This window comes from Cygnus olor, chromosome 12 (genome assembly GCF_009769625.2).
Source record: "Cygnus olor isolate bCygOlo1 chromosome 12, bCygOlo1.pri.v2, whole genome shotgun sequence".
In the NCBI taxonomy this organism is placed as follows: Eukaryota; Metazoa; Chordata; class Aves; order Anseriformes; family Anatidae; genus Cygnus; species Cygnus olor.
The window spans coordinates 16,078,307-16,104,097 of NC_049180.1; the positions used below are offsets into that span (position 1 = coordinate 16,078,307).

Below are 25,791 nucleotides of genomic sequence, written 5' to 3' on the forward strand. Positions count from 1 at the left end.
ATGCAAAAGAATTAACATAGCTCAACTGCCACCACTTGATTTTGTACAGACTACACAAAAGGAACTGCCTCGGAGGTTTTCTTAGAAGAGCCTTCAAACTACAGACCTTTACAAAAACTATTACAAGTAGCTTCCACCCTCCCTCTTCCAGAGTTGCTAATAGTGATTTAAAACTCTGTAGTGCTGCCAGGGACAGAGAAGTCTGAACTACTGCAACAATAGCAGAGATGGAGTTACATGGACTTACTGGTGAATACAAATTTCTTTCAATCTCCTCTTCTTAATTACTGCTCCTTCATAACTGATACACTTGTGTTATTTGCTCTAAATTCAATTACTTCGTCTAACCAACCAAATGCATATAAGCTGCTTTCTCACAGTGTAATTCCATACGTACAAACAAGTAACATCACACATATACATCCATGGTACTAATGAGAAACACTATGAACTGTGAAGTTTTGTCCTGGTTCACCCAAAAAGCCTCAAGCTATTTTAATTCGGACTAAAAACTCGTTTCAATGAAACCTTCACAACCTCACTGTTTTTCCCTAATGGCCTTCAGAGTTTTTCTCAAATTGGTGTTTACTGTATGAGATTAAATTTCTTCCTTTTTTTTTTTTTTTTTTTAAATCTATGCACTCCCACCTAACATCTATCAGATGCACAGTGCACCTCCTTTTCTCCTACCTTGCAGGTCAACAGGACTGCAAAGATCACTTTGTCATCTTTTCCCACAAGAAACTCCAGTTCTCCAGCTTCCACTTTCTAAGTACCCTCAGGGTCAGTGAATTCTTTACTAAGATGCAGCTGAAATTGATGGCTGCCCCTTTGCTGTCCCCTCGCCCCCCTCATCCCTTCCATCTTATGTTTATTACTTCCCTTACTCAAACGGGTTATACACTAAGTGCTGAATACAAGAGGTCTTGCATGAGAGTTTAAAAAAATACACAATAAATGCATCATAAAGTTGAGAATGTAGAACAGAAACATCACGTGCCTCTACTGCATGTTAAAATGACAGAGTTGAGGTCTATGCGTAGCAGGCAAAAACCAGTGAAATTGTGCACTCTGATAGGCAGCAGCAGGTAAGAATGTGTGCATGTGTGTGTACAAGAAACTGAACCTTTGAATCAATATATTGGGCACTCTCCTTTGTAGCTTTAACTGCTGAAATGCCACCCAAATCATAAGATGCAGACCTGACAATATTCAGTGGCAAGCATTTCTTTAAGCATACTTTAGATGGGTTCTCAAATATATGACCAGTGGGCAAACGGAGCTTATGAGGATCAGTATGAGATTTTATTTATTTAATCATCTACTGCTTGATTCAGATATTGCCATTGCAAAGCGCAACAGCAGCTATCTTCAAACTGCTATTTAAAGATGTAAGCATTAAAGGAAGTACTGAGGATATAAGGAAATCTGGGAATCAGTGAAAGATGTTGGTATGCAAGAGTGAAGATATACCAGCTGGTCCTACTGCTTCAGCTGGTTTCCAGAGGGCCAGGAAGAAATTAGTCTCAGACTTCAGTTGAAAGAACACCTGGACATTAACCTGGGGCACCAATTCCCTTATGAACAAGGTAATCTTTGTTTCCTCACCCATACATCTAGAAATTAAATAATGACTATTAAAAAAAATCCTTGCTCCCCAGTGTCCTTAAATCACTTAAGTTCAATAAAGAAAAAAGAAGTATTTATGAAAAGGGTAAGGGAAAACACAACAACGGGCAGGGAAAAAAACAGAGTAACATCTCTGGCCTTCTTGACTGAGAATACGTGGACAAACCTAGAGATTCTGAGGTCTGCATCTAATTTATTTCCAGTAAAGTAGAGACAATAATAAGTAGTTGATGCTTTCCTCAAAGATTTGGTTTGTTGGATCAAAATGGAACAGCAGGTAATGGAGTTCAGTATAGGGGTAGACAGAATTTCTACACTGACAACGATGCTGGTCTTAAAATAAAATAAAAACTGTGCCATATTTTGGTTAGTGGCCTGCATTTGCTCTTATTTGGAGATCTTGCCTGAGCATGCTGAATGAGGACATAGTTTGTGTTTGCATCTTTAGATCATCCAGAAATGAGTATTGCACAATTTCCATAGACATTCACAAAATCTCACATATGGCTAAGTAGAAACTATTAGTGGTGTGTGAATCATATTATATTTGGCAGCAGTGGTATTTAGATTGCCAATTACCTCCCAGCTCCAAATACAGGACTGAACCTCTGTTTTTCTGCTACAGTACATGCTGCCATTCAGAAATCTGCAAAAGGAAATGCTAAAGAATTACATGAAATTGTGACTTCTTCCCCTACAGTATTTTTTTTGAAAAACCTTAATACATTTTTCAGAAGAGAGATATTATTCTTACAAGATATTTGATTGCTTTGCAAACCGAAATGAAGAAATGTTATTATTTTTTTTAATTATAGAAATTTCATATTTGTCTTTTTGTTTCTCCTATCCTGTGCTGAGGGAAAATAAAATAGACAAATCTCTACTCCCTCACCAATACACGTAAAGAAAAATCTATTTGCCACTCATACTGGAAACAAATCTGATACAACGGCTTTTAATGATTAAATTAATACTCCTATTGTTTTTTATTAAACCATTGGTACATTTTAGCAAAAAAACAACAAATTCCACTACAGGGTTGGCATGAATCTGCTTGCCACTTTATTTTTTTCTCTTGCATTCTGGGGAGGGGGCATTTTCTTGGTGTTTTCACCCTTCCCTAGGCAGCCAGCAGCACCTTGCCATAGCGTTTGGTGATGGACATTCTGTCTGCTCAGTTCATACCAACAAATTATTGTAGTAAAAATTGTATCTGCTGACAGAGATGCTGCTCCTAGAGAAGTGGGAAACCTAGATAACACATGTGCAGAAGGACCAAGGGAGAAGCAGACGGAAACCCCCTGCAAGCTGAAGTACCCAGAAAAGCCCACTCTGAAGCACGAACTGCTTGCTAGGAACCAGCTAAATGCCTCTTATTTATAACATGGATAACAATGTTTCTCTTGGGCTACAGTGCTTCCTGACTGCAATGTAGGTTCCTATAGTTGTAGAAGTCTTACAATGGCATTTCTCCACCAGGAGATTCAAACTCCAGAACTAGCTTTACATTATCACTTATATTTTAAAATGATTAATGTTTTTCTGCTGCTGATTTCTGCAGTAAGATGTCTAGAATGTTTTACCTTCCTACAGCAAGACAGTTTTCTCCCGCTCAGTGACAGTACTAATACTACTCTTTGTTTATCACAGTTCCAATGCATAAGAAGCATATATCGTATATACAGTGATTGCTTAAAGTTTCATAGCCATATTAGGATGATAAGAGATTTCATTGTTACCCTATATAAATACCTGCCAATAATGGAAGCATGTATTTGCAAAGTTTCCTAAGGTAGCCACCATCTTGCCATGCCCTTTTATTCAAGCTCCTGGCTTCAGCTGCTTTCATTTTATGTTTTGGATTAGTTCTAACCATCTTCCTTCAGATGTCATGGAACAGAACACAAATACTCTTCTCTCTCACAGCAGATTTCTTACTCCAGGAAAACAACACAAATGCTACTCCAGCCAGATAGTGGAGTTTTCCATTTTTGGGTCAACCTTCATTTGGATGTTATACACACACTAAAGATGTATATTTTATCCCTCAATCTGTTCATAGTGGTACATGAAAGACACTTCCTAGAAATTCTTTGCTACAGCTTCTGATTCATGATGTATTTTATGGAAGACATATTTTAAGTTGTCCATCCTTTGATTTCCCACAGAAACTAATAAATAATCAACAAAAATATGATTAAAAACATTGCCTCAACTCTCAGCCAAAATGAATACTAGCTAGTTGAAAATCTTTCTGATCCTAATCTGTTTATCTCAGAAACAGAATTCTAACTTAGGTTTTAAAAAGCCTGATGAAGGGTTCTGCTAAGATTTGACAAGGTATTTTCATATGCAAAATCTCTTGAAATGAGAAGGAGAAGAATACCAAACTTGAAATTACAGAAGGATGAAATAGAGCTTTAACCAGGAAAGGAAATTATTTATCTAAAATTGCAGTTCTCTACAAAAAAGACCCTCTTAAATAATATTCAACCACTATTTCATCCATTCTTGTGAGCAGTGCTTTAAGACTGTTTAGGTAACTATAAAAGCATGACCAACAATACATAATGGATTAAAAATATTCTAACTCATGTCTCCCTTTCAAAATCAAGAGGTGAGGAAAAACTAAAATTAAAACTTCAAACAGAGAATTTCCTGTAATTCAATTCTCTGCTAGTCTATTTATCTAAACCTCCATCCCAAGCTTCCAAATAGTATTCAAGAAATTGAGAAGTGGGCTTATGTTATGTTTATTTAGAGAATATACATAGGACTTCTTCCTTGTCTAAATTTTCTTTTTACAAGCATAAGAAAAATACAAAAGACCTGGTTAAAGAATATCCTTTGACAAAACATAAATGACCTCTAGCTTTTGTAAAGAAGTATTTATTTTCATACAGGCAAACCTGAGATACTTTTCTTGGTCAGTTATTCCTATCTGTAAACACCCAAGATCTGACATGTGAACCTTGCATTTTGTTACAGCAGACCAGCAGACCAATGTTAGCTCAGAGGAACATCACCTAAGTAAACACAAGAGGAAGCATCGAAGGAAGGGACCCTTTATAAAAAGTTGAAATGCATGAATTACAACTTGTTTTCTTACAAAATTATTGCTTGTAATTGACTAGTAACTATTTTTAAAAGTTGAATTACAACTCATTACGATAACTGCAATCATGACATATATGTATATACATGCACACACATACCTTACTCAACTCTATTATACTTATTTATTTGGGCAATTAGTGCATTTTAGTACTTTGTAATCAATTACTAATCATTTAAGTATTTATTAAAAAAGACAAGCATGATTTATGTTGACATTTAGAGAACAACAAAAATACACAAGATAGTAATTTTTTGAATAGTTGGCTTTTAATTTAAAAATATAGTGCATTGGAAATATCAGAAAAAGATATATATATATTTTTATGTCCAGCAATTTTTAAAAACCTGTAGCTCAAGTCCTCTTCTACATCAATTTATTTACAGGTTAGAAGAGGAAAATGAGCTTTCCTGCATTTTCAACCCTCAATTGGTTTCTCAGCTTTGAATGAATTAGTCATTGAACTGAACCGTAATGGAGAAAAACTCTGCATGCTGCTACTGCTGCCAAAAGCCAGCTTAGCAGTTTAGCAGACTCGCTCCAGGTGTTTAACTCTTTCAGCCACTTGCCTTTCTTTAAAACTTCATCTGTAAACAAGTGTGCTGCTTGGTTACTGGTTTACTTCAAATGGCTTTCTTATATTTCAAGAAGCCTGTATGTTAACACTGACTCATGTTTATTTTAACATATTTATTTTAAAACACAATGATTCAAATATACACCCAAGTTTTTATTCATTTCCTTAAACACTTTGTTTAAACCGACTCTAACTTCCTATTTAACCTTGTTTTTAGATTTCTTACAACATGAACCTTGATTTCACCATACAAATTCTCCTCTAACAGCTTTTCCACTGGGTCTAAGGAAAACAGGCAAAACTACAATTTCTTGTAGCCTCCTCTGGTTTGGGACTCAGAACAGTGACTGTTCTGCTCAGCACTTCCAGCAGGTAGACCTCACAGTGAATTTTCTGGCTGAGGCAAAGAAGTCTCCTTAACTTCAGAATTTCAGGGAAGATCAGAAGCAAACTTTACTTCTTCAAAGCATCTGCAGTAATTATACAAACATAAGCCCAAGCACAGCAACAAAATACCTCCTTCCACAAAGCCATGGACGTGCAGCATGGATACAAGAAGTCATTAAGCCTATAAAACCCATATGCAGCTGGGTTTTACACATTACTTAACACTCCAGTCAGATGACTTTCTCTGTTCATGGCAACTGTGAGTGTTAGCAGCTTAGAAATCTTTCTGATAAAAAGCAGATGCCTAGAAAAAGTTTGATTTGGAAGAGATGTCTCCCTACTACATGACCTAACACAGGGACTTGGTCTGTTTTAACTGTAGCTGACAAAGGTTGACTTGCAGGCGATGGGAGCACACCAGGAAAGCTTAGCAATGTAGAGAAAGTCCCCTTGTGGTACAAGCACTTATGTAAGACTTCAGATGGTAACAGCTGAGTGATAAAGTTTGCACGTAATCAGTAGGAACTTGTCATCTTTCAACCCATTCCTCTGATAGAAAATCAAAATACTTGACTTGAAGCAACTATACTTTCTTCTCACAAAAGACAGTTTTCAAAACCAGTGCAGGCACAGTATCCAACAAAACCACAAAAATTAAATTAATCCCTGTGCAGAAAGACTCTGAAAACAGTAATTCAATGTGCCACACCATTAATATATTCTAAAATACAAATAGCAGTTGGGTGTGGTTTTTTTGACAAGAAGGACAACAAGCATTTCCATTTATTGCAGAACTGAAATACTCTTTTTGGCCCTCTTCTGTGCTAACCTGGTACCTTTTCTCCTCATGCTCTACAGATGATACACAAAACAGTTTTGTGGACTTGCAAGGGTAATATGAGGATTAAGGTAGGCAGAGTAAATACACCTCTAGAGTACACAGTTAATGCCTTTGAAATGTTTTCATTTATTTTATAATTTACAGGAGGAAATGAGCACTGAAACACCACCACAACGCTATCTGCTTTAGCAAAACAACCGTTTAGTTTTACTGAAAGATGACCTGACGTTTGTCCGTATACAGAGAACACAAGGCAGTTGAACACCTTCTGCAGAAAGGAGATTCATAACAGAATACCTTAACCCAGCCCTGAAGCACTAATGTACTTTACTAAAAAAAATCTATTGATGATTGTTGTTCCCAGCATCCTCTAAACATAATATGCTAGTGTAGTGCAAACATATCATTTAGCTTATGAATAAATGTAATTTTGAATATACTTTACACGTGGAGGCTGGAGACTTCTGTTCTCCCATCTGTCCAAGCCAACTAATGCTTTCTCACATTTCATGCAGAGACTCATCCAGCCTTACTGATGGAATTCCTGAAAGGACTACAACATTTCAGCCAGAGCTCCCAAATCAAAGTACGAAACACAGGAAAACTCAGCCTTCAATATATTATATCAAACAACTAGTCCATAACCTAAACTAAATTAAAAAGAAAGTGATTAAAAATTACAGAAAGCCCAAATGTCTGTACATGTGATCTCAGTGACCGCTGTGATTTGCTTTGTCCCCAAACCGTGAACTAATTTTTACAGACGTATTTCCCTATAGAAGCCTTCGTGCATACTTCATATCACTTATGGTGAGATATTGACTACATTAGGTGTCTCAGTACAACGAGAACCAACCTGAATGTCAGGTACAGAGGCACATCCAAGCACCAGGCACCAAAGTAACTTCTAGGAATGAGGAAGCAAAAGGATTTCTTAGTAGAGAATAAAAACACTTGAAAGAAGTTGATTTAAAATTATTTCTGTGCTACTTATATTCAACAACAAGTGGATAGGAAAACATATTTTCAGTTAAAGTACAGGTCACTTATGAACCGCTTTAACAAAGCTTTACCCCAAACACTCTGTACTTGCAGATATTTAAAACAGCATCCCACCACATGCAACAGTTGTATAGAGAGAGTTAAGAGTTGCATTACAGCTGAGTGAAGGGAAAGCTGATGCAGATGTGCAAATTAGCACAGTGAGTGTTAACTGAACAACTATTGTACATAGGAAGCTGAAGGCATGTGTTACAGCGCATGAGTGATGAGTTTTAATGGTGAGCTCTATAAATCAAACTCAGACTAAGCTTTGCTTACTTATTCTCTGTTTAGAAGGAATATAAAAAAAAGTCTATTCAGTACAGAGATGCCTCCTAATATCTTGCAACAACACAATTGCAAGTATAATAACTAAAACCAGTGAGTATACAAATACAGTTATTAATACAGTTATTGATTCCAAACAGTAACATTATTCCTTCCTATGATCCTCCATTTTATTTTGTTCAATTAAAAAAACCACAACAACAACAAAAAAAACACAAACAAAAAACCTGGGATAATTCCATTTCTAAACCAGAGCTGTACCATTCTCCATTTCCACACAGTTAACCTGTCTGTGTGTAATTTTTCATATGATTATTAGATCACTTCCTCTGAAATGTGATACATATGCTCTCTATGGTCCCAGTCACCATTTGTAGCTCTGCATCTGAAACAAGCAAAATCTCTTTGAAGTTCCCTGGATGAAACCCTGGGTCTGCTGAAGTTAATAGCAAAGTTCTCACAGACATCAATGTGGCCCTGCATTTCTTCATATTAGGAAACTTAAATAATGCAAAATGTGAATAAAAATGGGAAGTTCCAGTGAAGACCAAAATACAGTGCTATAGTCTGACTCATATTCCCTGTCTTGAAGATAAAAGGCTGAGGAGCAGCTAGGGAGAGTGAAGAAACTACATGGGGAAGTAGAGAACACGAAGTCTCAAGTGAATGGGTTTGTGCATCTTAAATCTCAGTGCTATTCACTCTCAAGTCAATGCTACTAATAGGAACCCAAAGCATGCATTTTGTTTAATATAACCCACAGTATTTCCACTGCATGCTGTCTTTGAAGTCTGAAGTGTTTAAAATTCTAAAAGCTAAAAAGGGTCAATTATTGCATTTATAAAAACTATTCAATTACTGTATTAATAAGGAGGAAAAAAACAGAAAAGCTTTTTTGTGATGACCAGTAATCATACGCTGCCTTCAACCACAGCCACTCCCTTCTCTGAAATATGAACTATTTGTTTCTGAGAATGTTTTTTAGCCTGTATGAACAGAGTTAACAGTTTGACTTGTTCTGCAAGCTGCTTTTAATTGCTTAACGTGAAAAAAGTGATAATTAAATTAAAATGCAGATCTCCAAACCCTGTTGACAGTGTCAGTAACAGGAACATCACATTAAAGTACCCTTTCACAGCATAAACAACGAACAAACCCTTGGAAATGGGCCATGTAGATACCAGCAGTAAAAGCAGACAAAATATTGTTAATATAAGATAAATTGCCATAGCAAAATGGCAATTATCACTCACTTCAATGATTAGTTTCAGAGCCATGTAGAGATGGTAAAAATAACACACAACGTCCACAAACCAATAACATAGTAAATGCACACCCCTGCAGTATGATGCCAAAATGAGTATTTTTTAAAAATTATTTTATTTTATTCTTTTGGTAGTGATCGTTCTGTGCATATCATCTAGATCAATGCCATTATATTTAGATTTGCTAAAGACAGAACTGAGCAAGCTCTTCATTGCCTTCAGCCACCCAACACTGTGCAGCACTATTCAACAATCCTTGTTCTTTCCTACAGAACTCCAGAGAGCAGAACAATATTTCTGGAAGTTTGCAGGACACCATTCAGTCATTCTGCTTTTCATTTGTCTTCCAGAGGTGGATTTTGGGTATGAGGATTTGCACAGGTGGATTGCTGGGTCTTTCACAAAGTCTTTTTTCCTCAGGCTATTTACCCTTCAGCCCCCTCAGCTTTTCCATGGTGCACTTCAGAGCTGTACTGGGTAAGTTCAGAGCACAAATCCTATCATTTGCAAAGAGCATCTGCGCACTAGATTCCTACACATACCTTCAAAACTTTTTGATTTTGTCTTTAACTTCATTACCTTTTGGAAGTAGACTAAGCTAAGGAAATCCACGTCCTAGCTGCCTCTTCTCCAGGCTCCGAATCACTGGATAATCCACAAGACATATCCTGAAAGACAGACCCTGTCATGCTTCTGGTTTTAAACGAAGGCTGAATTCTTAAACCACAGAACGACACAAGTTTCTATTAGGAGTTATTTCAGATCTTATCTTGAAGACTGACCAGGATTTCAGCTCACTCAGGGGCCTAGGCAGCCAGCCCCCAGCATGGACTCCCTGGGGACGGATGTCCATGCAGGTGGAACTCAAGGTGACGCTCCCTGCTGGCGCTGTACCGAGAGCCAGTGTATTCCAAAAATAGGGCGCTGCCCTGGCCAGGGGAGGATCTGGTTACAGCACAGGGAGTGTATTACTAGCACACAGGCTATCAGCTACTATTTGTCACTACCAAATGATACTTAGGGCCAAGCCTTCAGAAATGTTTAAGGCCACCCCTTGGTTTTGGGCCAGAAGGTTTAACCTCCAAATTCATCACTAGCACAAAATCTGTGGTGCAAACTAGATGACTAGCAAAACGACATTTGCAAATGACGTGCATACAAATCAAATAAATGGTTTCATTTGCAACCACATTTGACTGTAAGTGCAGAAACATTACCCACTGATTTCGATTTTATACTTCAATCAACATCATAGTGGAAGCAGTATTTCCTGCAGAAGAAATTTCATTTGAAACTTGCTCTTTTGGTGGCAGCTAAAACAAAAAGCAAGGTGAGGCCAGTGACAATACTCACACTGCTCTTCTGAAGCAAAGAGCCTCTTCCACGCTACCCCCTCAGCAAATATATACACATACAGTAAATGTCTATGATATTTTATACACATGTACATATACTGTATATAACTATATATGTATAGTTTACATATATATAGTTATATAGTTTGTCTGAAACTATATAGTTTCAGACAAGCTCAGCTAATGGGAATTTGATTGCTTTTCCAAATGCTGACATTGGACATGAATTCTAGCTCAGTTTTATCAGTTAGGATCTAAGCTTTCTAACTAGCCTCGCCTGGAGGACTGTAAGCTCTGTCAGTTTCCAGGCACATATTCTGTCTGCCTTGATCCCGCAAATGCTAAATGCCAGCAGTCACCTTATATACAGTATTGTTATGGCCCAAGCTACACATTTCTCTGCTGGGGAAAACATTTTTGAAAACCACAATCAACTACCTTTATTCAAGCCTTTTCTCACACTTATTAGCACATACTTATCAATTTCTTATTTGAGATATAAGTATACTAGTACAAAGTTGAGAAAACGTGCTTCTAAATTTGCCAAGCCCAGATTGCGGTGCCTCCAGACTTTCAAGTCCCAGGCAGACACATATTGAGATGTAAATGACACGTGTATAACACCCCTCAGCTGACTGACGTGTCAGCAGAAAACCAAAAGGTAGTTTCAGCGCTGTTGTAAAACCAGAGCCTTGGAGGCTCCGGGACATTACTGACAGTGCTTATAGCCTCAGGGAGATGAGAAAAGATCCCAGCCATTTCAGCCTTTCCTTTCACTCTGTGGTCCTTCTCTCCTCATTTGTACTGAGGCCAAACTTACACTTTGTGTTTGCAACCAGAATATTAAATACTATTAAGATCCAAATAGGAGAGAGTTTTCCCTGAAGTCTTTCTAAGTGTTTCAACAATAAGAACAAATTATAACCTCTCCAAGTCTAACAGTGCAGATTCCATTCCCAGACATATTAAACACATATCTTCAAGACTTCAAATTGTTATAAGCTTAATCTAATAATTGCAAAGAAACTATTATTATACTACTAGCGAAACATCCGTCAACTGTATTTAGAGTTTTTAAAAACTTAAGAGTGAATGAGATGCTATGTTTTGTGTTCAGACAATGCCCAGTAGATTATGTTTGTGTCCTACAAATCCTGCCATTATAAAGTACAAAGCACAGCATTTACATTTTATCACTCTTATAAAACATTCAACAAGATTTTCTTTCAAAAATAACACTTTTGGGGTATTGGAGTAATGGCAAAAAAGAAAAAAAAAAAGGACACCTTAGCTGACATCATAGCACTACCTAAATAAAACAGATACCAAGGCTCATGTTAACATGATAAACATTTGAAACACAGAATTTGATTATTTCAGGGGGTCTTAAAAGGTTTTCTGAAAAGTGAGACATAAAATAAAAGAAATAAAAATGTAAAATAACCCACTCTTCTGCTATAAATCATTGAACTCCTTTTCCCAAATCCATTAATAAAAACAGTGATTGTATTTCATGTTACAGTTATCTACAAAAGACCATTCTTAATTGCTCTTAAGGCATCATGTTTTATTTTAGCCAGGTTCACATTTTATTATAGAAGACTAATGGGGCATAGACTCCCAGTAGAACTTATTTTAAACCTTGGACCAGTCAACTATAAAAAGGGTATAAAAATAGTTATAGAGACAAAATAAAAATTAAAAACTATAGCTAAGCTTTCAGATTTACAGGTGTAATAAAATGTGTCATAAACTTTTGCTTTCATTCCAAAGCTTTGTCGTAAGAACATGCAGAATCTTTCTCCTTTTGAAAAGTGTATGCTCGAATGTTAAATTTCCCTCTGTTTTCATTTTTAGTTTATAGTCTTGCTTCTGTACATGTAATTTCTTAAAATTTATTACTATTTCATTGAATATCCTTGCTGATCAGAAAGCAAGAGTGATAAGACAGAACCATTACAGGATAATAATAATAAGTTAATGGCATTTCCAGTTAATGAGGTAATAACAAGAGGCCTTTAGGCTTTCTGCTTCAAAGTTTGGTTAAATAAACTACTTTTGTTATTATCTTACTAACCAGAACCCTCAGGTTGTCATTGTCCTAATAATAACTGTAAGACCTACTAGATTCATTTATCAAATTCGTTAAGGCATCAAATAATACGTTGAGAGCTAAGAACTTATAAAACCTCACCATATTAGACAGATGACCTCCTCCACAGGTCTACAAAATGCTAAGTTAGTGCTGATTCAAGACAAGAGGCATTGCTAGGCTGTTTGCAGCAAGACCTTTGAGAAAGAAAAGACTGAAAAATCCTTATCCTTTGAACAGTAAGAACAACCCTGGGCTTGTGGGGGGTGTCTTTCTTTATATTTCATATTTTTTAATCTACTCTTGCAGTTTCTGAGGTCCATAATTCATTCCAAAGGTGGTTTGGTTTAGTGGTAAAGCCATCTATTCAAATAGCTAGCATGATTAGCATGCCAAAGAGCTGCAGAAATAACACCACTGCCTACCATGGAAGCAACAAATAAGGGACAAAGGAAGAGTCACCAGAAGTTTCCCTACAAGACCAGCTCTACTTGAGTTTTTGGATTCACCTGGTTGCAGAGGCACAGGGGCTCCACTGAAAGTCTCCTGCTGCCAAGGTGCATGGTCACCCACTTGTTTTTGCTGAAATCTAACAAAGTGTGGATTTAGCCAATGGAAGCACAATCTCTTGTTCACAGAGTGGTCTAGTTCCATACTACTCCATTTATGTACTATTTCAGCAGGTTGCATTCTGCTAACAATGACATTTTGTCAGGCTAAAGGAGCTACGCCGATCTGCATCACGTGAACTGATCGTAGTTTCTCTCAACTGTTCTGCTCCATTTCTGGTTGTACCAGGATTAACAATAGCAAGTTATTCATATGGAAGTATTCTTATTTCTTAGGTGAAGGATAACTCCTACACAGACAATATGGCTTCATTATGCACTTACGCAAAGTGATGTGTACAGAGATACATATACAACACCTATCTACTACTGCAAGGTATCAGCAGCTAACAGGTTTATTTCTGTTTCTCTGTCATACTCTCCTGCCACAAACACTTAAATAGAAGAATCTTGAACTGGCTTAGGTTTGCTCCCAGCAGGCATACTTGTAAAGATAAAAAGAATAAGATTTCTTCCCCCTGCGTGCTCACTGTTTTGGTGTTATTAACAAGAGGGCTAAGGAAGGAATGAAATGTCTAGCCCAGCACCACAGTCTGATCTCACAGAAAAAGAAAATAAGAGCAGTCAAGCAAAGTAACTATGTTCCTATTTCTGGGCCTAAATTTCCATGCCAGGTTGTCTTTTAATGTCTGGTTCTCAAAGTTTTGCTACTCTTAATCCTTCTTGCTAAAAAATTTGTTTTGTTTTCTCATCCTGCAGCTTCTGGCAGCAAGTGGTATGTAAATGCTCAGTAGCCCATCTGAACCCTGTTTCAGAACAAAACAACTTCAGTTTCTAAGTGTCTGAATTACTTTAACTAAATCTGAGGATTTACCTATTGAAGCTTGAGCTGCTCCCTTTCAACTCTGAATGAAGGAAGAATTATGAGACTGGAGTTATTCAATGAGAGCTATCTGTCCTGGCACTTAATCAAAGGGATTAGGATTTGGAAAGAAAAGCCTACAGGTGATCCTCCAGGAAGCATACCAAGCAGTTATCAAAAACATACAAGTTCAAAGCAGCTCAATTTTCATATGTTAAAAGTATTTGGATGAAGCCTCAGGCTTGTTTCTAGGTAAAGAATTGTGTTAAAGCTGTTTGTACTTGCATACTTAGTAGACAAGGGAATGAAATAGCATGTGGTGAAGCAGTACTAGGTCCATCTAACCCTGATGTAACACAATAAATCAATCTTGTTCTGTTAGTAAAACATGATCTGATACTGAGTCCAGGTTTCAATGTGCTTTCCGCACTCTGGCAGTCATAACAGACACTCTTCAGCAAAGAGAGCTGCCATAACACAAACAGAAAGATGTTATATGCTACCTCAAATGCTTTAGTAATTATTAATCAAGGCAGCCACTTTCTCCCCCTCCACACGCACTGTATTTTGAATTTAAAATATATTCAGCAGCTTTAGTTTGTACCAGAATTTTTGCAGTATTAAAACCAGTAATAAACCGAGATCTGTCCTAGCTGTTCAGAGGTGTCAATAATCAAAGTTAATGGTGAATTCAGCTACAAAGAGTTTATTTACCACAAGCCTTCCATCAGCCTGACATGAAAGGGCAGATAAGGGACAATGAACAGCACGTGCCATTGCCTTGCCGGGAGAGGAAGGGACACTTGAGGAGCAGGGCTGGACCAGCTGTGGATCCAAGACAAAGTCCTTAAGCACTATAAGCCTCACCAACACATCTCTGAGCTGGCTTTCTTTGCCAACCCATTATATTTTGCCTGTAATAAATGGAGATAGGGCTGTCTAGAAGGAGACACATAGAAAGAATCCACTGTACATAGTATGTTCCTACTTAAAGTCACTGTAAATCATGCAGCCAGTTGCCACGGAATGGAACACTGAATCACTCTGCAAAGTCTACCCTCACAGCCTATGAGCAGTACACGAGGTGCAGAAAGGTGGGGAGGTATCCTTGGCACCAGCTCCTAGAAATTGAGACACTTCGAGTACAGAGCGCACGGCTTTGGGCCACACAACAATCTATACATATATACATATATACATACTTGAGAGTTTAAATATGTATATATACATCTCTCTCCGTACTTATACGTCTATACATGTCTCTATCTATCATACTAACTCAAGGGCAAGTACTCCACAGCCCGGTCCACAGCAAAAGAGAATGGCACTTATCTCCCAAAAGGAGGAAAAAAATAAATGAATACTTCCACAGAGAAAGGAGAGGAAAAATATAAATGTTCCAAGCCTCAGCTTTCAACCTTCGCTGAATAATACTTAGAGAAAAACTTTGTGTCTCTTCTTTCCCTGTTGTTAATATTATCATCCTATATACATATCATACATATAACCATCAACCAATCACTTCATTAATTCTGGGGAGGTGGCGGTGGGAAAATAAATATATCTGCACCCATCAGTTTCTTTGGTAAAGTAATGAAGAAAATTGAAAGTACATTATGCAGCAAAGTTATCGGGACCAGCTCATTTAAGACAAAAGCAAAAGATAAATTCTGTGAAATGACAACCCTGGAATAAAAGCACAGTACTTGTGAAAAAGGACTTTAAGATGTTTAAAATTGTATGCTTACATAAATATTAGTAATTTGTCAATATTTGCAAACTTATTTAATTTTTTTTTTTTTTTTTTAAGTTCAGGACTGGGATTATGGATTTTAATGATTATGTCCCAGTCTTAGTTAATTTAAACAAATGAAAGAAAATAAAAAGAATTACAGATTTTGACCAAATTGTTTTGAGCGGATCATTAAGGCTCCTTCAGAACAATGAAGTTATACAGTGCTGAAATACAAGCTTTATAACAAATGTAACCTGTATCAGAGCTAAAAGATGTGACTGAGAAGCAATACTGTAATACTGATTCTCTGTGGCTTCCTATCATCTTTATGTTAAAAATGACTGGCTTGAATATTACTCTCAGACAATCCTGAAGTCCTTATTTGTACCTAATTCACCCTTGAAAGCAGCAAGATTTAGTCCTAAAGTATCTAATAATGAGGAACTGGAATAGATTTAAATTTATACTCTGACTTTGGAGCTGTACAATGTCTCTGTATAGTCCCATCTGCCTGTAGAATCAGGCCCTTGAACGTCCACAGGAAAGAAACAAGAAAAAACATGTAAGTTCCTTCACAATCACTCTCTAAAAAGGTAAACTGATTGAACTAAAATATGTACTGAAACAATCTCATCAACACAGGTTTCAAGGCACTACTTTCCATCAAAAATGTGTGTTGTGCTGCAGAATAAACATATTAATGCTCAGTATTTTTAGCTTACTGATCAACAAATTGGCTATTACAAAAAAACCCTGAAGTCTTAAGACACTAGTCATCTTTAGGGAGTTGCCAGGTACCCTAGCTTCTTTATATATTTCCCTTATGACTCATCTCAACAAGTATGACCAGTATGAACAGGCACTGCTCGCAATCCTGATATTGTGCTAGGTACCATATAAGCAAAGAGCAGGAATCAGCTGTGAAGAGCCTACAGTCAGAAAAGGAAAGAACAAATAAGGCTGGCGAAATTCTGTTACGATTACAGCCGTACACAGACATCAAGCACCTATACGAAGATGCAGGGAGCTGGAATTGAATCCATGCCTTTTATCTCTCCTTCCAGAGCATAAAAACCTACCAAGCTCAGTGATAGCTGAGGGCACTCAGCACCTTGTAAGATCAGTCCAGCAGGAAGTTCATCTTCATAATAAAGCTATTGAAAGCCAAATATCACTTTCATTCGTAACGGTGTGAACCCACAAAGATGCTTTATTTCTGTGGAGACCTTTAGAGTGGGATTTGGCTCCAAAACGACTGAGTTACGTAAATGGATGAGTTTGGTAAAGAATTTTAACTAACTTCAACAGAGCGCTGTTGGATTTACACCAGTGTAACAGTGTACGTGTCCTTGTACGACTAAAATAAAAGGCTGTATCAATTAGCTTCCCATGCTGTCTCCCGTAAAAATAGAAAGGGCTGTTACCATCACAACATAAACATTGGAATACATCTTGTGTACACTATCAAATAAAAAGATGTATTGCATGATTGCTACAATTTTATTCTTATGTCTTTTGGCCAAAAAGAAAATATGGCTTTAATATAAGTTTACATCTGCGTGGTATTACATGCATGTAAAACAGATGTAACCTAATTACATTTTCATTTAAATTGCTAAATAGCTACTTAAGTAAAAAGCTAAAATAACATACAAACAACAGTTACTATAATAACAAGTGTACTTAGAATTAAATGAAAGGGATCAAAGCTACAGCATACAAAATTTGAGCTGGTCTTTGAAAAAGATACAGTGACATAACAGCACTGTATTGATTTACTCAGTAATGTAATGTCTCTGCAAACTCAGCCAGAAGACACTTCTCAGTTTAGCAGAGACATATGGGGGAAAACCCAGAGTTTACACAAAGACTTTGGGTCTCAAGATTAGACATACCCTACTAGAGATTATGTAGCCAAATCCCAAATTGGAAATTAGAATACCCATGCAATAAAATCAACTTGATTATAGTTTTAGGCAGACCTGTCTGAACTGTCTGGACTCAGAACTCATGTCATAACAGTGCAATCAGAGTCTGCCTTTTTATTTTCAGTAGAGACTGCAGTCTTAAGAAGAGATACTGTATTTATTTCTATCTCTGCCTATGCAAACATGTTCACTACAGCTAAGTTTGGGGGACTAATCAAAATATAGTGAGTACAGTGGAAAGATGAGAAATCAACTCTCTTGGGTCTTCAAGAACTTAAAATATATTTAATTTTCATTCAAACATTTTTAATAGAAAGGGCTAAAATATCAGAGCCTGGACACAAACACAAAACTATGAATTGCATTGATAAAGCATATTTAAGTGTATGCAGATAGTCAGGAAAAAGACGTACAAATGCAGGATTCTGTATTCCCAGTATCACCCTCAGTAACTTAAGACACCAGTTACAATGTATGAATTTATTTCCATTACATGCAAATAGTATGCACATAACCTCTATTAGTGTACAACTTTAAGGAAGCAATCGTACATTTTTATCTGCCAAGAATCCTAGCTTTTAATTACCTTATCTGTTCACTCGGTATTTGATAGAGTTCACCTTCTGCATACTTGTCTTTCCAAGCCAATTGTGCAGGCTTTTATAGGTGGGCAGAAGGCACTGAAATTTATATCTACTGCCATGAAGCAGCTAATATGTTAGGTTTTGCATGTACATTTACACTTTGCTAGACTATTCTTTGTATCCAATTACATTTCTATTCACTTGTTAGGTTGCATGTGACTGATGAAGGTTCAACAAGCTGATGAACAGAACTTTGTAAAAGAATGCAGAAGCATGTCAATATTTTATATTAAATAAACAGTTGAGGATATTATTGAATATTTTTTCAGAATAACGCTGATATAAACGTTGTATAGACTGATGCCCTCAGTACCTGTAGGCTGCTAATTACCATTTGACTTGAATTAAATATTGTTCTGTTTAGAAATGGACTGAGGAAGGAATGATGTGCACTTGTTGCTTTGCTAAAAAATGAAAAGACAATGACATTTACACATTTCACTATGAAGTGAACCCAAACAGGACCGAGGTACCAGCTTTTCAGAACCAAGAAAATAATTGAAATGTGAATCATTTTCACATCTTCTGAGGTCTTAATTTTCTTTATTAGTCTCTTAGATAATTACTTACAAAACATATGAATTTATTATTCTGCTTTCCCCTAATCTGGCTGACACTAACAAGTCCCCTTACAAGGTTTAACAGGGAAATTCACCCACCAGTTTTTGCATCTTACACAGTTTGCTTTGTGTGTGTGTGTGTGTATATATATATATATATATATATACACACATATATATATATATGACATCTATGAAGTTACTATTTGCTTAAAAATAATATCTAATTCCACAGCATCTATGGATTATTTTTTCTGAAATTGTTTTGTTGACACCACAAACAGCATCAGCCTAACTACATTCCAGTTTAACTTGAGGAGGCCACTCCGTGATAAACCGTTTCTCATCTTCTCATTGTGTGTCTTAGAATTTAAATCCTGGATTAGAGCAAATTCTAAGGAATAGCGCAGCTCAAAGCATGTTTAACCTATCAGCAGTTCTGAAGGCAGGAGAACAAGTTGAGGGAAGAGTACAAGCTATTTAACCTTCCCATTTATACAAACCCATATGTAATTTACGTCAGAAACCTGGAAGTTGGTAAAGCGATCAGAGACACATCTGAAACAAGTCCAGCTCCCAACCAGGTCACCAGAAATTCAGATTACTCAACATTTAACTACAGGTACTCAGTATACATCAAGCTTGAGTACTGGACACAGGTGAAATTCTCATTTAGGTTCCTCAAAAATCTGTATCCCTTATTTTATGTCTCGTTAATGACCTGCATTCCTCTTGCTTTTTTGCATCTAGACATCACTACCAGGAAATAACTATGTACAGAAAATTAACACATAGTATACACTTTGATTCTGTATAAAAATCAATGATCTTCTAAACAAAAGCTGAAACCAGGACATATTCTGCTCTTAAGGCACAAACCGTTATGGGGGAATATGCAAAGTCAGGAAGTAGATCCAAGTTCTCTTTGTTGCCGTTATAAACAAGAAAGCAATAGGATTACCTGCAAGTGCTATCATTCTCATTACTCTACCTTAAAAAAGCCCTACACATACGATCACCAATATTAGGTGCATGAAGGTTTTGAAACAAGGGTTTGTTATCCTCTGGCATCCTTTATGCTACCTAGAACAAGCAGGGATCTGAGCTGATGATAGCAGGCTTCTGAGACTGCAGAAATTCCTGGCTTCCAATACATCACGTTGCACACCTCTTTCTTTTGTGCACTAAGGCTAAATACATAAAGATTGAAGTATACTCTTCAACATTTTGGTATTAGACATGGATCAACTAGAAAAAAATATACGTTTATCTTGCTGAAGCACTACTGTTTCGTTGCTCATTTTAAAGAAATTATCTTCATTAAAAGAAACATGAATTAACTTGCCAGGCAGATGTTATTCTGGTGTCTCTTCTGTGAGGTCCGGATAGAATAAATCATCTCTCTGAAAACTTCCATTTTCTCTTAAGACTGAAAGCCTTATATATTACTATTTATAGAAATCTTATGATCTTTTGTGATCTTTTGAAATAAAAAAGAACTGTTTTTTTTTCTCCATTGGAAAAAAAGCAACAGTAACTACTTTTTCATGAAAGGTTCAGTGAATGCAATAATATGCATTACAACACTGACACTTCTAAAGGAAGAACCAGCCTCTGACCCTATTTTGATGTGCCAACGTAACTTTAGTGCTTGCATTTTTAAATATTTATTTCCTTCATAGATATTTTATGTGTAGATCTCAATCCCTATGCAGTAAATATTCTTATTTTCACATTAACAGAAGCCACGACTAACATGATGCTCTAATATGAAAGAACTTCCTTCTTGGAAATCAGATTGTTTTCTGTCTTAAGCTCAGAATCAAAGGCATAAAATCATGTGTGCATTTGGCGATGGACAGACGCAGAATCTTAAACATGCAAATGCTTCACTGAAATGCTGAATAAGAACTTTTCTTTTAATGGGGGAAATATAATTTATTTTGAATCCTTGTAGTTTTTAAACTCTGAGATAATTTACATCACTTTCCAGCATAGCTCAATTTCTTATGTATATTAAAACAAAACTCTGTAGTTTTGTTTGCCTGTTTTTTTGTTTTGTTTTGTTTTTTAGTATAGACAACTACTAACAGCAAGTCAAGCAATTGACCCAGTGAAGACCTCCTCCCCCGCCCCCATTAACAAGTCATCATATTTTCAGATGAGAGTCTCTCCCTCTCAAACCACTAAGTACAATTCTGAATGCTGCCAGCCCTGAAGCCAACAGTTCTGCCCAAAGTCTGCTAACCACCAACTGGTAACTGGCATCACAGTGAAGATGCCATTTTTTATGTAATACTTTGTACACAATTAAAATCAATACTATCTGACAGGATGAATCTTTACCAAGAAAAACATTATCTTCTGGCAAAAACTGCTTTTCATAACACAAGTCAAGTTACCCCCAAGAAACGTACACACTTTTGTTCCTTAATGGTCAATATATTCCAGTAACACGTCCTTTTGATCATACTTTGTGTCAGCTAACTACTAACCTTGCCCTTCACACATTTTCTTTTCCTTTTTTTCTTCTCTTTTCTCTCAGTTTTCAATCCTTATTGGCAAAGCTCCCCCAAAACACTGATGTTTATTATCAAAATAAATAAATAAATAACTTTAGATCTCAGCTTCTTCAACCACCACTTCAACTTTTATTTTTCCTACTTCCACTGAATGCCAGTTTAAAACTACTGACTTAAGTTTCAGAAGACTACTTTAGAATACAAGATGAACATACAAGAACATACAAACTGTTTACTCTAGCAATTTATTTAGGAGTGAACATATGCAATTATGAGCTGATCAGATTGTTTCCAAGAAAATTAAGAAATTTGTCTCCTTTCTCTGTGAAATTTAATATTGTAAGACATATTCTTCCTCTTGTTCATAACAGTCAGTGATGTTCCTCATTTCTTGTCTCTCTTGTCCTTGCCACATATTGTATTTTACCTTAACATCATACAAGTCAGTATTAAGTTACTAGTTTAAGTAACTTCCTACTGAACTTTTAGAAACTTACCCTACACATTCATATGTTATATTTATATAAAATGGCTACACCCAAGATAACACACTTCCAGAGAAATACCCAACTCAGATAAAGGAATACATAAGAGCACAATCTTTATGGATTTTCCTCAGAGGATGCAATAAAATATCAAACTTAACTTTACCTGTTTTCATTTGGGCTTCTGGAACCTGCGGAGATGGAAAAGTGTTCCCAGGAATTGTTTCTTTGCTTGACTTGCTTGTTCCATGAAATAGGCAGTTACTTTTTTTCCCCACATGTGCATAATGGAGAAGATTATCAATTCCCAGATTTGCAAAACAAATTTAGAATTCATTCACACATTTTTAGATTTCACTTTATTCTTTCTACATAAATCTGTTGAAACAAACCTCTGCCTAAAAAGCTAAAAGAAATGTTATTAAGTACCACGTGGAAAAAAGTCTAGCAATTTCAAAGACAAAATACGGAGACAGCAGCAGGGATAAAATGAAAAGAATTAAAAAAACAGAGATCCTTCTGGGACCCTTAAAGTTTTATGAGAATAGCCTTAGTGAAACATCTTTGAATGTGTAAATGTAAATTAATTGAAGAAATTGAATCTTTACCTGCATAAATTTGTAACATTTAACAATTAAAACCTAGTTAAACATTAATGATCCAAAATTTAAAACGTGTCCCCTATTAACAGGGATGAAACCTTCTTCAGTAATCAATATTAATGAATGAAAAATGTTCAGGTAACAAAGCCTAGTGCATTAGTAACTATTGGGGAACAGGAGTTTTTGATAAAGTTTTCTATAATCACAAACGACTCCCCATTCTGTTATGCATCTTGTGTAAAGGAAAGCCTGCAAAGGATGATTTAAAGAAAGACTACGAATTCTGTATGCACTCTGGAAGATCATTCATCATGAGGGATTATTACCATACACAGACTAACAACATGGTATCAGTAGTTGACCAAGGAGCTCTTAAGAAGCTAAAGAATGATATTTGAAGTGAACCACTTATCACTATCTAACATATGCCTCTTGTACATGTGTCAGTGGCAAACTCACCACAGCCAAAATTGCTAGTCAGCAATCTGAAAATGAACCTCCAAAGCAATTATAAGGTGTGTTACACTGTATTCTGTAGTTGTATCCTGTATTTGAATTCATATTTTCATACAACTGCTAGCAATATCTTCTAAAATACATAGACATCTTTCTATTGAATAATATTTTTCTGTTTTTATATATATATACACACAGACACATATACATACTCTACATACTTTTTTTTCCAGTGGCTTTTAAACTTTACATATGGTCTCTTTTTACTTTCCATGTGTAATTGGTTTATTTCCCTCCTACACTTTCATACTTCAGGAAGAATGTGACCTCAATATTTTTAGTTCCAGGTAAATCCACACAAAATTAAGACTTGATCTTGAAGTACTCTTCATTCTGACACCTCTGAGAATCAGTTCAATTATTAATAGATCCTTTTTCAAGCCTCGACTCCCGTCCTTAGCAGTAGAGGAAGAAGATGGGTATAGAAAAAAACAAATTCAGGCAAAGAGAAATGCAAGTCTGTTACTGATGGATTTTCCATCCTGGGAGCCAGCATGTAAACTGCAAAACCACTGTAGAATATCCAAAATCAATCTCAAACCTGGGGGTCTAGCAGGGCTTCTAAACATTAATGTAGACATTACTGAACTGAAGGAAAGGTGCTTAAGATGGATATACAAACAACCCTAAATAACGCAGCATGAAGATGCTTACCTTTTCTATCATAATTTCCATCAAGGGTATCATCAAGACTTTGAGATGACCTGAAAAAAGTGACAGGGTACCACTGAGCCAGCATTATCTCAGGATTTATAGCTTTGCTGTACCACCAGAGGGCACACACACATACAACTGAAAACTACTAACTGGAATGAATGAAATTTAAGTAGTTCTTTGTCCCTCCTTAGCCTAGAGAAGGAATAATGCAAACAATCAACTCTGAAATAAAAACATGCTGGGAGTAGTATTTGGGTCTTAAAGTCATAGCAATCATGCAGAGAAATTTTAAGTCACTTCTACTAAATGGCATATACCAGACTAACCTTAGCCTTCATGTATGGTGCCCCAAATGACCGAAGATCTGGCCTAACAAAAAAACAAAACCACACCATATCCAAAAGCCTTCAAAAATCCCATGGAACGTTCTTTTACAGACCCTGTGTCCTGTCCAACATTCAACTGGAGTTAGGCTGCCCAGCAGCAACTTCCTCCGTAATTTCACTAAGTCAGTTTTCTTCTTTCTGCCTTATCTACACGAGGAAGGTGTGGGCTGGCACGTGCGATGTGATGCATTCTTTGTCAGGTGGCACAGGGATATGGGATCATTCAACATAGTGTGTGTCAGTCACTTTCCTTTTGAATAGTGTATCTATATACAGCATACATTTGACTCTTACTGTGCCATTAAGGACCATGTAAAATATTTTGTCTTCATATAATCATTTTCATGAAGTGATTAACTTAAAATTTAGTAACTGACCACATAAGGCAACCACAGAATCCATTTAATGTGAAATCCTCTCATTGATGACGTATCAGATATGAAACTGCTAAGAACTGATACTACACTTGATCTTAGCCAAAAGGCCAAGAAGCAATTAGACAAAGCACCTATGAGCATTAGTACACTTCCACACCTTACAAATCACACAGAATCACAGAATCGTCTAGGTTGGAAGAGACCTCCAAGATCACCAAGTCCAACCTCTGACCTAACACTAACAAGTCCTTCACTAAACTGTATCACTAAGCTCTAAATCTAAACATCTCTTGAAGACCTCCAGGGATGGTGACTCAACCACTTCCCTGGGCAGCCCATTCCAATGCCTAGTAACCCTTTCGGTAAAGAAGTTTTTCCTAATATCCAACCTAAACCTCCCCTGGCGCAACTTTAGCCCACTCCCCCTCGTCCTGTCACCAGGCACGTGGGAGAATAGACCAATCCCCACCTCGCTACAGCCTCCTTTAAGGTACCTGTAGAGAGCGATAAGGTCGCCCCTGAGCCTCCTCTTCTCCAGGCTGAACAATCCCAGCTCCCTCAGCCGCTCCTCGTAAGACTTGTAAATCATTAACATTTTTAATATTTCATCCTCCCAGAAAAGCAAAGAAATGTACCAAAAGGCAATCTTCAGTTGCTAATACTTAATAATAGCTGCTAGCTTAACAATAGGCTGGCTTGGTGACAGAAATATGTTCACAGGAGAGAAGTTTTCCAGTCATTATGGAACTATTGATTTCTGATAGTCTGGCACTAAAATGAAATTACGTCACTGTACGCAAAGAAGCTTTCTAAATATTAACACAAAGGTCTATATACCTCTTCAGTGGCCTATATATAAGGAGAAGTCTTGCTGACACAGCTCTAAAAATTAACTTCTCCACAAGTTTTCTGTGGTAGTCCAGACAAAATACAACCTCAGTTTAGAAAAGATACTTGGAGTTCCTTTGCATATGCACTGATCCCATGACACCAGAACTCTGCCTAGCAGAGACCATGAATATCTTCCTTCTCTTCCCATGGCAGTTAAATAAACGCTGATCTGACTTCAGTTCTACCTTCTACATTCAATGATGTACACAACTAAATGAAGATAAAATTTTACGTCTGGAGATGCTAGACATCTACTTAATTGGAAAATACTTATTACTAGAAAACATTTATGGCAATTCCTACATTTCACTTCACAAAAAATACACAGGTTGTTATAACCAAAGTAGAAACAAAAAAACATTCAACTGAGGAAGTAAAACAAACTGATTTATATGAACACAGTGATGTTTTTCTAAAGGTTAGATGCCAAAGCATGAAGAACTACACAGTTTTGGTTTCCATCCTCA

The 25,791-nt window shown here is 36.6% G+C and overlaps 1 protein-coding gene and 1 non-coding gene across 3 annotated transcripts in view; both read right to left on the minus strand.

Annotated features, from left to right (window-relative positions):
- FTO (FTO alpha-ketoglutarate dependent dioxygenase) overlaps positions 1-25,791 on the minus strand; it is a 247,020-nt gene that overhangs the window by 82,153 nt on the left and 139,076 nt on the right. The window lies entirely within an intron of this gene.
- On the minus strand, positions 24,359-24,552 carry LOC121077017. The gene has a single exon (XR_005823867.1). It is a non-coding gene; the product is annotated as a U2 spliceosomal RNA (small nuclear RNA).